The following is a 14598-nucleotide window of genomic DNA, read 5'->3' as shown; positions in this document are numbered from 1 at the left end:
TGAGGCAGGAGAATGGCTTGAACCTGGGAGGCGGAGGTTGCAGTGAGTCGAGATCACACCACTGCACTCCAGCCTGGATAACAGAGCGAGACTTTGTCAAAAAAAAAAAAAAGAAAGAAAAGAAAAGAATAGTTGCTATGCTGCCCCTTTAAGATCATAGAAAAAGTAGAGCAGAATAAACCCAAAGCAAGCAGAAAAGAAGGAAATAAACAGCAAAAATCAATAAAACTGGAAACAGAAAAATAGGAAAATCAATAGAACAAACAGCCAGTTATTTGAAAAAAGACCCATAAGACTGGCAAATATCTTGGGAGATTTACAACGAAGGAAAATAGCATATAAACTACCAATATCAGGAATGAAGTGGGGAATATCAATACAGACTGTTAGTCTAAACAGCACCATTTTGTAAGTCCCCCTCCATTTCGCAGACCTTGGTGAAAGTGAAACATTTCATGGGGGTTGGAGCCATGAGACACAGCCTGCCTCATATTCTGCTGGGAGCAAGTGCAAGGAACACCATATTCTGCCGGTACAAGGGCCAGAACCACTTCATCCTGGGAACATATTATCAATGTTCTCCATGGCAGCAAGCCATATTGCCCAGACCCCTTCCACCCATACCTATAAGTAACCCAACCTGTAAGCAACAGTGGCCACTGGCATTATGCTGGTTCCCCACTTCTGTAGGTCTTATGCTGGACATAAAGCCTGCATTTGCTGTAGAGCCGCCACTTTCTCTGTGTCTTTCTTTAACCCTTGCCTTCCCTTCAAAACCTAACACAGACCATGTAGACATCCAAAGGATAATGAGGGAATATACAAACAACTCTGCATTCATAAGTAAGACAACATGAAATGAACTACTTCCTCAAATTGAATTTGTCTTTTACAAGCTCCCAAAAAAGAAGTATCTGTGCCTGAGTGATTTCACTGGAGAAGTCTGCCAGACATTTAAAATAAGTTAACATCAATTATACATATTCTTTTCCAAAAGACAGAAGAGAGACCACTTCTCAATTCATTTTGTGAATTCATTTATGGTATTACCTAATATCAAAATCAGACAAAGACAGTACAAGAAAAGAAAACCACAGACCAATAGCCCTTATAAATATGAATGTAACAACTCCTTTTTTGTTGTTTTTTTGAGGTAGGGTCTCACTCTGTCACCCAGGATGGAATGCAGTGACATGATCACGGCTCACTGTAGCCTCGATCTCCCAGACTCAAGCCATCCTTCCACCTCAGCCTCCCAAGTAGCATGGGTCACCATCCCTGACTTTTTCTTTTCTTTTCTTTTTTTTTCTGTAGAGACAAAATCTCACTATGTTGCCCAGGCTGGTCTCAAACTCCTGGGCTCAAGTGAGCTTCCCACCACAGCCTCCCAAAGTGCTGGGAATTCAGACATGAGACACCATGCCTGGCCAAAAACTCTTGATAAAATACTAGCAAATACTATCAGCAATACATAAAATGACTTATATACCAGGATTTATTCCAGGAATGCAAGGTTGGCTATATTATTTGAAAATTGATCAATGTAATCCACCATATATTACCAGGCTAAAGAAGAAAAATCTACATGACCTTGCATTTGATGATTACTGTTCAGATGCAACACCAAAAGCATAATTCATGAAAAAAAAATAAGCCATTGTGTTTCATTAAAATTAAAAATTTCTGCCCTGAGAAAGACACTATTAAGATAATGAAAAGATAAACCACAGATTGGGACAAAGTATTTGGTAAGCACACATCTAATAAAGACTTGTATCCCAAATACACAAAGAGCTCTAAAAACTCAATAACAAGAAAACAATCCAACTGAAATGGGCAAAAGATCTGAATAGACACCTCATCAAAGTGATTTATAGATGGCAATTAAGCATAGGAATAAATGGCCAACATTATGTGTCGGTAATTTTTAAATTTTATTTATTTATTTATTTTTGAGATGGAGTCCCACTGTTGTCAGCCCAGACTGGAGTGTAATAGCGTGGTCTCAGCTCACTGCAACCTCTGCCTCCTGGGTTCCAGCAATTCTCCTGCCTCAGTCTCCAGAGTAGCTGAGATTACAGGCGCCTACCGCCACGCCCGGCTAATTTTTGTATGTTTTAGTAGAGACGGGGTTTCACCATGTTGGCCAGGCTGGTCTGGAACTTCTGACCTCAGGTGATCCACCCGCCTCAGCCTCCCAAAGTGTTGGGATTACAGGCATGAGCCAAGACACCCGGCTGGTAATTTTAAATTAAAACAATGAGTTACCACTATACAACTCTATGGCTAAAATCCAAAAAAATAAAAAATAAAAAATAAAAAAATAAACAAAACCTCACAAAAAACCTGGCAATACCAAATGCTGGTGAGGATGTAGAGCAACAGAAACTCTCACTCATTGCTGGTTGGTGGCTTCTTACAAAAATAAACACAGTCTTACCATATGATTCAGCAATCACACTGCTAGGTACTTACATAAAAGAGTTGAAAACATATATCCACATGCAAACCTGCATGTGGATGTTCATAGCTGCCTTATTCATAATTGCCAAAAACTAGAAGCACTCAAGATGTCCCTCAATAGGTGAATGAATAAACAAACTGTGGTATATCCAATGGAATATTATTTCTGAGATGACCGGATAGCAGCTGCCACCTTTCAGCCTGGACCCTGTCAGGACCCTGCCAGGACTCTGCCAGGTACGGATTTTCAGGCCCAACACTGCTGGGCCTAGAGGAAGCCCTGTGTGCCACCTGGATGCAGCGCCTCTGGGTGGCACTGGGTATGGTGGGTGTGAAATATTGTGGCCGCTGGAAGGTCGCAGAGGCCATTTATAGGGTGTGAAGGGTCCGAGAAGGCAGGTCTACGGACTCAGGCTCGGCAGCCTGTTTAGGTCATGGAGCCACACAGATCCGGGTCCTGGGGTGACCACCCTGTCCCAGTTGGGCTAGACCTACCTAGTCCTGATGACACTGGACAAAGGCCTTAACCACAGGAAGGTGAGTGGAGTCCTCCAAGCATGATGGGTGGAATGGTTGGCACCCATTGGTGAGGGTTGGTCTTGGTTCTACCTACCAGATGTTGATGCTGGAAGAATGGTAGAATAACATGGTAGAATAACATGCCACAGTTGACCCACTGAAAGGCCCATCACACTTTGGGAAGATTTACTGGCCATTTATAGAAGTCCTGTGTATTTAGATGAAAAAGCTGTTCTCAACTTTCCTCCCAACCTTTTATAAGAAAACATTTGCTAAATCTAGCCCTTCTAGATGTAAAGAGGTTCCCAAGGTATGACAGAGTTAGAAATCACACATCTTGCATATCCCCATTTGTTTAAAAAGAAATCATAGAAAATAAATGTCTTTTGTAGATGACTTTTTGAAATGGAGTTGTCAGACCACCTCTGGAAGTGACACCAAGAGTGACAAGTCCACATTTATTCAGGGGCATAGAGGACATGGAGCGGAAGACCTGAGAAGGAAGAGAAGGTTCTATGCCTGACTGGTTATATTTAGAAGACATTTTCATATTCTAACCATTGTTATGTGTGTGTGTGTTTTATTCACTACTACTGTATACATAGCTGACAATGCTAAGAACTTTTATGAAATATTAATATATAGTCTTTCTAGATGTTCTGAAGTGCCTGACATTTGTTAAAATTAGAGGTAGTAAAATAACACATTTTGGTAAATGTCTCTGATGTTAAAATTCATGTGAAATGTTGTTTTTGAGAGGAATGGCCAAACCACATCTTGCGTAATACACATTGTGTTTGTGTACTACTTTGGTGGGGAGGGAGAAGGAGGAAGTGTATGAGCTCTATGCCAGGGTGCTTGCAGTGAGGCAAGATTAATCATTGTCTCTTATGTCTGTGCATTTTGTTTTATTTATCTGTGTATGTAAAAGACAAATGACTCCTAATTTACAACATGTAGTCTTTCTTGAGAGTTGAGGAGGTTGCCAGGGTATGAAAAACATAGAGTTGCCAGGCGCGGTGGCTCAAGCCTGTAATCCCAGCACTTTGGGAGGCCGAGACAGGCGGATCACGAGGTCAGGAGATCGAGACCATCCTGGCGAACACAGTGAAACCCGTCTCTACTAAAACTATAAAAAAAAGAAAACTAGCCGGGCAAGGTGGCGGGTGCCTGTAGTCCCAGCTGCTGGGGAGGCTGAGGCAGGAGAATGGCATGAGGCGGAGCTTGCAGTGAGCTGAGATCATGCCACTGCACTCCAGCCTGGGTGACAGAGCAAAGCAAGACTCCATCTCAAAAAAAAAAAAAAAAAAAAAAAAAGAAGGAAATTTATAGCACTAAAATCCCACATCCAAAAGTTTGAAAGATGGCAAATTAACAACTTCCTGTGAGAACTAAAAGAACTAGAGAAGCAAGAGCAAACCAACCCTAAAGCTAGCAGAAGATAAGAAATAACCAAAATCAGAGCTGAACTGAAGGAGATTCAAGACATGAAAAACCATTCGAAAGATCAATGAATCCAGGGGTTGTTTTTTGAAAAAACTTAAAAGATAGGCTGCTAGCTAGACTAATAAAGAAAAGAAGTCGGGCGCGGTGGCTCATGCCTATAATCCCAGCACTTTGGGAGGCTGAGGCAGGCGGATTACCTGAGGTCGGGAGTTCGAAACCAGCCTGACCAACATGGAGAAACCCCGTCTGTACTAAAAATACAAAAATTAGCCGGGTGCGGTGGCACTTACCTGTAATTCCAGCTACTTGGGAGGCTGAGGCGGGAGAATCACTTGAACTGGGGAGGCAGAGGTTGTGGTGAGCTGAGATCACACCATTGCACTCAAGCATGGGCAACAAGAGTGAAACTCCGTCTCAAAAAAGCAAACAAACAAACAAAAAAACCTGAGAAGAAAAGATAGAAGACCCAAACAAACACAATCAGAAATTACAAAGGGGATGTTACCCCGATCCCACAGAAATGTAAATAACCATCAGAGACTAACCTATATGCACAAAAACTAGCAAACCTAGAAGAGATGGATAAATCCTGGACACATACACCCTTCAAGACTGAACCAGGAAGAAGTTGATTCCCTGAACTGACAAATAATGGGCACTGAAACTGAATCAGTAATAAATAGCCTGCCAACCAAAAAAAGCCCAGGACCAAATTCACAACCAAATAATACCAGATGTACAAAGAAGAGCTGGTACCATTCCTAATTAAATTATTCCAAAAAAATTGAGGAGGAGGGACTTCTCACCAACTCATTCTATGAGGCCAGCATCATCCTAATACCAAAACCTGGCAGAGACACAACGACAAAAATGGAAGCTTCAGGCCAATATGCTTGCGAACACTAATGTGAAAATACTTTACAAAATACTTGCAAACCAAATCCAGCAGCACATCAAAAAGCTAACTCACCATGATCAAGTAGACTTTATATCTGGGATGTTAGGTTTGGTTAACCTATGGAAATCAATATATGCGATTCATCACATAAACAGAACTAAAGACAAAAATTACATTATTGTCTTAACAGAAGCAGAAAAGGCTTTTCATAAAATTCAACATCCTTCATGTTAAAAACTCTCAATAAACTAGGTATTGAAGGAATATACCTCAACACAATAAGAGCCATATATGACAAACCCACAACCGATATCATAATATTGGTATTGATATGAATGGGCAAAAGCTGGAAGCATTCTCCTTGAAAACTAGCACAAGACAAGAAAGCCCTCTCTCACCACTCTTCTTCAAGATGGTATAGGAAGTTCTGGCCAGAGCAATCAAGCAAAGGAAAGAAATAAAGGCATCCCAATCGCAAAAGAGGAAGTTAAACTATCCCTGTTTGCAGATGACATAATTCTATACCTAGAAAACCCCATAGTCTTGGCCTAAAAGCTCTCTCAGCTGATAAACAACTTCAGCAAAGTTTCAGGATACAAAATCGATGCACAAAAATCACTAGCATTTCAATACACCAACAACAGCCAAGATGAGAGGCACAACAGGAATGAAATCTCATTCACAATTGCCACAAAAAAATAAAATACCTAAGAATACACCTAACCAGGGAGGCAAAAGAGCTCTACAATGAGAATTCAAAAAAAAACTGCTTGAAGAAATCAGAGATGACACAAATGGAAAAACATTCCATGCTCATGAATTGAAAGAATCAGTATGATTAAAATGGCCATACTGCCCAAAGCAATTTACAGATTCAATGCAATTCCTGTCAAACTACCAATGACATTTTTCACAGGACTAGAAAAAAACTATTTTGAAATTCATATCAAACCAAAAAAGAGCCCAGATAGCCAAGGCAATCCTAAACAAAAAGAACAAAGCCGGAGGCATCACGTTACCCAACTTCAAACTCTACTGCAGGGCTACAGTAACCAAAACAGCATGGGACTGGTACAAAAACAGACACACAGACCAATGGAACAGAATAGAGCCCATAAATAATGCTATACACCTATAACCATCAGATATTGACAAAGCTGATGAAAATAAGCAATTAAAGGACTCCCTATTCAATAAATGGTCCTGGGATAACTGGCTAGCCATATACAGAAGACTGAAACTGGACTCTTTCCTTATACCATATACAAAAATCAACTCAAGGAAGATTAAAGACTTAAATGTAAAACCAAAACTATATAAAGCTTGGAATACAACCTAGGCAACACCATTCTGGACATAGGAACTGGCAAAGATTTCCTGACGAATATGCCAAAGGCAATCACAGCAAAAGCAAAAATTGACAAATGGGATCGAATTAAACCAAAGAGTTTCTGCACAGCAAAAGAAAATATCAACAGAGTGAGCAGACAACATACAGAATGGGAGACAGTATTTGCAATCTATCCATCTGACAAAGGTCTGATATCTAGCATCTATAAGGAACTTTAAAAAATTTACAAGAAAAAAAAACAACCCCACTAAAAAGTGGGCAGAGGATATGAACAGACACTTTTGAAAAGAAGACATGAAAAAAATTCAATACTATTTGTCATTACAGAAATGCAAATCAAAACCACAATGAGGGCCAGGCGCAGTGGCTCACACTGTAATCCCAGCTCCTTGGGAGACAGAGGTGGGTGGGTCACTTGAGGTCAGGAGTTTGAGACCAGCCTGGCCAACATGTGAAACCCTTTCTCTATCAAAAAACACAAAAAATTAACTGGAGGTGGTGGTGCATGCCTGTAGTCTCAGCTACTCTGGCAGCTGAGACAGGAGAATTGCTTGAACCCAGGAGGAAGAGGTTACAGTGAGCCAAGATCATGCCATTACATTCCAGCCTGGGTGACAGAGTGAGACTCCATCTCAAAAAAACAAAAACAAAAACAAAATGATACCATCTCACACCAGTCAGAATGGCTATTATTAAAAAATCAAAAAATAACGGATACTGGCAAGGTTATGGAGAAATGGGAACACTTACACACTTTCGGTGGGAATGTAAATTAGTTCAGCCATGGTGGAAAGCAGTGTGACAATTCCTCAAAAAGCTAAAAACAGAACTACCATTTGACCCTGCAATCTCATTACTGAGTATATACCCAAAGAAATATAAGTCTTTCTACCATAAAGACACAGATGTGCATGTTTCTTGAAGCACTCTTCACAATAGCAAAGACACGGAATCAACCTAAATGCTCATCAATGGTAGACTCGACAAAGAAAATGTGATATATATACACCATGGAATACAATGAGGCCATAAAAAAGAAAGAGATCATGTCCTTTGCAGGAACATGAATAAAACTGAAGACCATTATCCTTAGCAAATTAATGCAGGAGCAAAAAACCAAATATGGCATGTTTTCACCTATAAGTGGGAGCTAAATGATAAGAACACATGGACACAAAGAGGGGAAGAACAGACACTGGGGCCTACTTGGGGCCTACTATAGCTGATGCTTTCTGGAAAGTGCTACCTCCTGGCAGAAGGCCAACCAGCACAAAAATAGAGCATTAAACCACCAAAACTCAGAACCCTCATGGAGTCCATTGCACCCTCTGCCACCTCCACCAGAACAGGCACTGGTATCCACGGCTGAGAGACCCATAGATGGTTCACATCACAGGACTCTGTGCAGACAAACCACAGTACCAGCCCGGAGCCAGGTAGACTTGCTGGGTGGCTAGACCCAGAAGAGAGATAATAATCACTACAGCTCAGCTCTCAGGAAGCCACATCCATAGGAATATGGGGAGAGTACTACATCAAGGGAAAGCCCATGGGACAAAAGAATCTTATCAACAGCCTTCAGCCCTAGACCTTCCCTCTGACAGAGCCTACCCAAATGAGAAAGAACGAGAAAACCAACCCTGGTAATATGATGAAACAAAGCTCTTCAGTACTCCCCCAAAATCACACTAGTTCACCAGCAATGGGCCCAAACCAAGAAGAAATCCCTGATTTACCTGGAAAAAAAAAAACCAAAAACTCAGGAGGTTAGTTATTGAGCTAATCAGGGAGAGACCAGAGAAAAGGCAAAGCCCAATGCAAGGAAATCCAAAAAATGATAAAAGAAGTGAAGGGATAAATATTCAAGGAAATAGATAAAGAAAAAGACAATAAAAAATTCAGGAAACTTCGGGCACCCTTTTAGAAATACAGAATGCTCTAAAAAGTCTCAGCAACAGAATTGACCAAGTAGATGAAAGAAATTGAGAGCTCACAGACAAGGTCTTTGTATTAACCTAATTCAACAAAGACAAAGAAAAAAGAATAAGAAAATACGAACAAAGCCTCCAAGAAGTCTGGGATTATGTTAAATGACCAAACCTAAGAATAATCGGTGTTCCTGAGGAAGAAGAGAATTCTAAAAGCTTGGGAAACACATTTGGGGGAAAAATTGAAGAAAACTTCCGGGGGCGGAGCAAGATGGCCGAATAGGAACAGCTCCAGTCTCCAACTCCCAGCGCGAGCGACACAGAAGACCGGCGATTTCTGCATTTTCAACTGAGGTACTGGGTTCATCTCACTGGGGAGTGCCAGACGATCGGTGCTGGTCAGCTGCTGCAGCCCGACCAGCGAGAGCTGAAGCAGGGCGAGGCATTGCCTCACCTGGAAAGCGCAAGGGGGAAGGGAATCCCTTTTCCTAGCCAGGGGAACTGAGACACACAACACCTGGAAAATCGGGTAACTCCCACCCCAATACTGCGCTTTAAGCAGACAGGCACACCAGGAGATCATATCCCACACCTGGCCGGGAGTGTCCCACACCCACGGAGCCTCCCTCATTGCTAGCACAGCAGTCTGTGATCTACCGGCAAGGCAGCAGCGAGGCTGGGGGAGGGGCGCCCGCCATTGCTGAGGCTTAAGTAGGTAAACAAAGCTGCCAGGAAGCTCGAACTGGGTGGAGCTCACAGCAGCTCAAGGAAACCTGCCTGTCTCTGTAGACTCCACCTCTGGGGACAGGGCACAGTAAATAATAACAAACGCAGCAGCTCTGCAGACGCAAACGACTCTGTCTGACAGCTTTGAAGAGAGCAGTGGATCTCCCAACATGGAGGTTGAGATCTGAGAAGGGACAGACTCCCTGCTCAAGTGGGTCCCTGACCCCTGAGTAGCCTAACTGGGAGACATCCCCCACTAGGGGCAGTCTGACACCCCACACCTCACAGGGTGGAGTACACCCCTGAGAGGAAGATTCCAAAGCAAGAATCAGACAGGTACACTCGCTGTTCAGAAATATTCTATCTTCTGCAGCCTCTGCTGCTGATACCCAGGCAAACAGGGTCTGGAGTGGACCTCAAGCAATCTCCTACAGCTACAACCTACAGCTGAGGATCCTGACTGTTAGAAGGAAAGCTATCAAACAGGAAGGACACCTACACCAAAACCCCATCAGTACATCACCATCATCAAAGACCAGAGGCAGATAAAACCACAAAGATGGGGAAAAAGCAGGGCAGAAAAGCTGGAAATTCAAAAAATAAGAGCACATCTCCCCCAGCAAAGGAGCGCAGCTCATCGCCAGCAACGGATCAAAGCTGGACGGAGAATGACTTCGACGAGATGAGAGAAGAAGGCTTCAGTCCATCAAATTTCTCAGAGCTAAAGGAGGAATTACGTACCCAGCGCAAAGAAACTAAAAATCTTGAAAAAAAAGTGGAAGAATTGATGGCTAGAGTAATTAATGCAGAGAAGCTCACAAACGAAATGAAAGAGACGAAAACCATGGCACGAGAAATACGTGACAAATGCACAAGCTTCAGTAACCGTCTCGATCAACTGGAAGAAAGAATGTCAGCGATGGAGGATCAAATGAATGAAATGAAGCGAGAAGAGAAACCAAAAGAAAAAAGAAGAAAAAGAAATGAACAAAGCCTGCAAGAAGTATGGGATTATGTAAAAAGACCAAATCTACGTCTGATTGGGGTGCCTGAAAGTGACGGGGAAAATGGAACCAAGTTGGAAAACACTCTTCAGGATATCATCCAGGAGAACTTCCCCAACCTAGTAGGGCAGGCCAACATTCAAATCCAGGAAATACAGAGGACGCCACAAAGATACTCCTCGAGAAGAGCAACTCCAAGACACATAATTGCCAGATTCACCAAAGTTGAAATGAAGGAAAAAATCTTAAGGGCAGCCAGAGAGAAAGGTCGGGTTACCCACAAAGGGAAGCCCATCAGACTAACAGCAGATCTCTCGGCAGAAACTCTCCAAGCCAGAAGAGAGTGGGGGCCAATATTCAACATTCTTAAAGAAAAGAATTTTAAACCCAGAATTTCATATCCAGCCAAACTAAGTTTCATAAGTGAAGGAGAAATAAAATCCTTTACAGATAAGCAAATGCTTAGAGATTTTGTCACCACTAGGCCTGCCTTACAAGAGACCCTGAAGGAAGCACTAAACATGGAAAGGAACAACCGGTACCAGCCATTGCAAAAACATGCCAAAATGTAAAGACCATCAAGGCTAGGAAGAAACTGCATCAACTAACGAGCAAAATAACCAGTTAATATCATAATGGCAGGATCAAGTTCACACATAACAATCTTAACCTTAAATGTAAATGGACTAAATGCTCCAATTAAAAGACACAGACTGGCAAACTGGATAAAGAGTCAAGACCCATCAGTCTGCTGTATTCAGGAGACCCATCTCACATGCAGAGACATACATAGGCTCAAAATAAAGGGATGGAGGAAGATTTACCAAGCAAATGGAGAACAAAAAAAAGCAGGGGTTGCAATACTAGTCTCTGATAAAACAGACTTTAAACCATCAAAGATCAAAAGAGACAAAGAAGGCCATTACATAATGGTAAAGGGATCAATTCAACAGGAAAAGCTAACTATCCTAAATATATATGCACCCAATACAGGAGCACCCAGATTCATAAAGCAAGTCCTTAGAGACTTACAAAGAGACTTAGACTCCCATACAACAATAATGGGAGACTTCAACACTCCACTGTCAACATTAGACAGATCAACGAGACAGAAAGTTAACAAGGATATCCAGGAATTGAACTCATCTCTGCAGCAAGCAGACCTAATAGACATCTATAGAACTCTCCACCCCAAATCAACAGAATATACATTCTTCTCAGCACCACATCGTACTTACTCCAAAATTGACCACGTAATCGGAAGTAAAGCACTCCTCAGCAAATGTACAAGAACAGAAATTATAACAAACTGTCTCTCAGACCACAGTGCAATCAAATTAGAACTCAGGACTAAGAAACTCAATCAAAACCGCTCAACTACATGGAAACTGAACAACCTGCTCCTGAATGACTACTGGGTACATAACGAAATGAAGGCAGAAATAAAGATGTTCTTTGAAACCAATGAGAACAAAGATACAACATACCAGAATCTCTGGGACACATTTAAAGCAGTGTGTAGAGGGAAATTTATAGCACTAAATGCCCACAAGAGAAAGCAGGAAAGATCTAAAATTGACACTCTAACATCGCAATTAAAAGAACTAGAGAAGCAAGAGCAGACACATTCGAAAGCTAGCAGAAGGCAAGAAATAACTAAGATCAGAGCAGAACTGAAGGAGATAGAGACACAAAAAACCCTCCAAAAAATCAATGAATCCAGGAGTTGGTTTTTTGAAAAGATCAACAAAATTGACAGACCACTAGCAAGACTAATAAAGAAGAAAAGAGAGAAGAATCAAATCGACGCAATTAAAAATGATAAAGGGGATATCACCACTGAGCCCACAGAAATACAAACTACCATCAGAGAATACTATAAACACCTTTACGCAAATAAACTGGAAAATCTAGAAGAAATGGATAATTTCCTGGACACTTACACTCTTCCAAGACTAAACCAGGAAGAAGTTGAATCCCTGAATAGACCAATAGTAGGCTCTGAAATTGAGGCAATAATTAATAGCCTACCAACCAAAAAAAGTCCAGGACCAGATGGATTCACAGCTGAATTCTACCAGAGGTACAAGGAGGAGCTGGTACCATTCCTTCTGAAACTATTCCAATCAATACAAAAAGAGGGAATCCTCCCTAACTCATTTTATGAGGCCAACATCATCCTGATACCAAAGCCTGGCAGAGACACAACAAAAAAAGAGAATTTTAGACCAATATCCCTGATGAACATCGATGCAAAAATCCTCAATAAAATACTGGCAAACCGGATTCAGCAGCACATCAAAAAGCTTATCCACCATGATCAAGTGGGCTTCATCCCTGGGATGCAAGGCTGGTTCAACATTCGCAAATCAATAAACATAATCCAGCATATAAACAGAACCAAAGACAAGAACCACATCATTATCTCAATAGATGCAGAAAAGGCTTTTGACAAAATTCAACAGCCCTTCATGCTAAAAACGCTCAATAAATTCGGTATTGATGGAACGTACCTCAAAATAATAAGAGCTATTTATGACAAACCCACAGCCAATATCATACTGAATGGGCAAAAACTGGAAAAATTCCCTTTGAAAACTGGCACAAGACAGGGATGCCCTCTCTCACCACTCCTATTCAACATAGTGTTGGAAGTTCTGGCTAGGGCAATCAGGCAAGAGAAAGAAATCAAGGGGATTCAGTTAGGAAAAGAAGAAGTCAAATTGTCCCTGTTTGCAGACGACATGATTGTATATTTAGAAAACCCCATTGTCTCAGCCCAAAATCTCCTTAAGCTGATCAGCAACTTCAGCAAAGTCTCAGGATACAAAATTAATGTGCAAAAATCACAAGCATTCTTATACACCAGTGACAGTCAAACAGAGAGCCAAATCAGGAATGAACTTCCATTCACAATTGCTTCAAAGAGAATAAAATACCTAGGAATCCAACTTACAAGGGATGTAAAGGACCTCTTCAAGGAGAACTACAAACCACTGCTCAGTGAAATCAAAGAGGACACAAACAAATGGAAGAACATACCATGCTCATGGATAGGAAGAATCAATATCGTGAAAATGGCCATACTGCCCAAGGTAATTTATAGATTCAATGCCATCCCCATCAAGCTACCAATGAGCTTCTTCACAGAATTGGAAAAAACTGCTTTAAAGTTCATATGGAACCAAAAAAGAGCCCGCATCTCCAAGACAATCCTAAGTCAAAAGAACAAAGCTGGAGGCATCACGCTACCTGACTTCAAACTATACTACAAGGCTACAGTAACCAAAACAGCATGGTACTGGTACCAAAACAGAGATATAGACCAATGGAACAGAACAGAGTCCTCAGAAATAATACCACACATCTACAGCCATCTGATCTTTGACAAACCTGAGAGAAACAAGAAATGGGGAAAGGATTCCCTATTTAATAAATGGTGCTGGGAAAACTGGCTAGCCATAAGTAGAAAGCTGAAACTGGATCCTTTCCTTACTCCTTATACGAAAATTAATTCAAGATGGATTAGAGACTTAAATGTTAGACCTAATACCATAAAAATCCTAGAGGAAAACCTAGGTAGTACCATTCAGGACATAGGCATGGGCAAAGACTTCATGTCTAAAACACCAAAAGCAACGGCAGCAAAAGCCAAAATTGACAAATGGGATCTCATCAAACTAAAGAGCTTCTGCACAGCAAAAGAAACTACCATCAGAGTGAGCAGGCAACCTACAGAATGGGAGAAAATTTTTGCAATCTACTCATCTGACAAAGGGCTAATATCCAGAACCTACAAAGAACTCAAACAAATTTACAAGAAAAAAACAAACAACCCCATCCAAAAGTGGGCAAAGGAGATGAACAGACATTTCTCAAAAGAAGACATTCATACAGCCAACAGACACATGAAAAAATGCTCATCATCACTGGCCATCAGAGAAATGCAAATCAAAACCACAATGAGATACCATCTCACACCAGTTAGAATGGCGATCATTCAAAAGTCAGGAAACAACAGGTGCTGGAGAGGATGTGGAGAAATAGGAACACTTTTACACTGTTGGTGGGATTGTAAACTAGTTCAACCATTATGGAAAACAGTATGGCGATTCCTCAAGGATCTAGAACTAGATGTACCATATGACCCAGCCATCCCATTACTGGGTATATACCCAAAGGATTATAAATTATGCTGCTATAAGGACACATGCACACGTATGTTTATTGCAGCACTATTCACAATAGCAAAGACTTGGAATC

This window comes from Chlorocebus sabaeus, chromosome 16 (assembly GCF_047675955.1).
Source record: "Chlorocebus sabaeus isolate Y175 chromosome 16, mChlSab1.0.hap1, whole genome shotgun sequence".
In the NCBI taxonomy this organism is placed as follows: Eukaryota; Metazoa; Chordata; class Mammalia; order Primates; family Cercopithecidae; genus Chlorocebus; species Chlorocebus sabaeus.
The sequence above is the reverse complement of the archived record's forward strand: the minus strand, read 5'-3'. Positions refer to the sequence as shown.